General features: G+C 28.7%; 1 long non-coding RNA gene across 1 annotated transcript; it reads left to right on the top strand.

Annotated features, from left to right (window-relative positions):
• Positions 1-535: 535 nt before the first annotated feature.
• On the top strand, positions 536-1,339 carry LOC140175494 (uncharacterized). Its single transcript, XR_011866311.1, has 2 exons — positions 536-991; positions 1,095-1,339. It is a non-coding gene; the product is annotated as an uncharacterized lncRNA (long non-coding RNA).
• Positions 1,340-1,645: the final 306 nt, after the last annotated feature.

The raw sequence follows: 1,645 nt of genomic DNA, 5'->3' as shown, positions 1-1,645 counted from the left end.
TTCATTATTCTCTATGTTGTTCTAGTATTTGTGAATTTGTTTAGAGCAAATATGACTATATGTTAGGCCGATCAACAACGTTTTGGTAACAACTTTGTTGGATTTGTTTACTACAAGTGGTGGTGACTACAGGCGGGATGGGATAGTGGTGGTGAATATTGGAGATTAAAGGTGAGTTTGGATTAGAATTTAGTGTTAGTTGGATTGGTTAGAAGGATAGATTAAAAATTTTAGATATCTTTTTAGAGTTTGAATAGTTTTCTCAATTAGATTTCATTTTTTATGGATATAACTTTAAAATTAACTTTTCGTAAATAATTTACCACATTCTAAATTTTTTTTAATGCAAATGATAGTTTATTTGCATAATTAGACAAAAAGTATAAAGAATTCATCATTATATAGGGAGATTTATCTTTTACTAATGAATTTATTAAAAACTTTTCTTATCTGGTAATATTAGCATATTGACCAATGTAATCAAAATTGTTTTGGAACCTAACTTTTTTTGGTATTGGCCAAACAAAATTCCTTTATGTCAAAGCGAAAAATATTAAGGCTGAGAGAGGTACGTTACATTAGGGTTTAAGAAATTCCGATAAGATCTATTGTGGTTGATGATGTAGGTTATGCTTGTTGACCTCGTTGTGGTGTTGTGCGCTATTTAATTTGACCATTGCTGATGTGCACATCTGATTGGGCTATTTTGTGTCTATCTCCATGTTTATTTTTTTTGTTGTGAATGGACGGGGTAAAGGGGAAGGGGTAGCAGGCTGGTAGTGTGTGATGGCTGGAATTTGCTTTTAGTTGAGTAAACAAACCATATTTTTCATTGATTATTCTGGGTCTAGTATGATGTAGTAGTTGTTGCGACCGTTTCTTTTTTTATTGTTTTAAATAAATTGAACTATCGTGTTCGTTGTAGGGTGACGGAGGGATGGAAGGAAGATATGCATTAACTTCTAATTTTTGAAGAGTGCCTCGGGTACAGGTGATGTTTTGGTCTGTGTTTTTAACTTAGTTGTGGATTTTAGCAATTGTTTAGTAGAATTGGCAGTTGTGATGGATGCTTTTTCATATATATGGCCGAATAGGTGATCACAAGTGAGACTATCTTTGCAGAAGATGAAAAAATGAGGTTCGATGAGAATGAAGAAATCGACCTTGGTGAGGACATACATGAGCAAAGAGAGTCGGTAATCATTCTAGACGGTATTGGCTAATTCGGCGCAATAAATTTTACATCGTTGACATCGAACCATATATAGGGAATTGAGTTTATGCTTATGACTTCCACAATATATTTATTATTAAATTAATAAGTTTTATTTAATTTTAATATTTTATCCTTAATCATTAAATATATCAAAAATTTAAAATTTAAAATTTTATGACAAGTTAAAATATTAAAAATAAATTAAAATTATTATATATATATATATATATATATATATCGATTAAAGTATATGTTATTTAATTTTTATGGGACAAAAATATACATTATAAAAATGACATTTTCTCTGTGTTTAAATTTAGTGAAGTATTCTAGTTTTATATAAATAAAGATTCTAATTTTATTACACACGTTAATAAAATTATTTTATTTTTTACTCTATATTTATTAAATTATTAAACTTTTTTTTTC

Source organism: Arachis hypogaea, chromosome 10, assembly GCF_003086295.3.
Source record: "Arachis hypogaea cultivar Tifrunner chromosome 10, arahy.Tifrunner.gnm2.J5K5, whole genome shotgun sequence".
NCBI lineage: Eukaryota > Viridiplantae > Streptophyta > Magnoliopsida > Fabales > Fabaceae > Arachis > Arachis hypogaea.
Note: the sequence above shows the minus strand (reverse complement) of the source record. Positions and strands in the feature narration are given on the sequence as shown.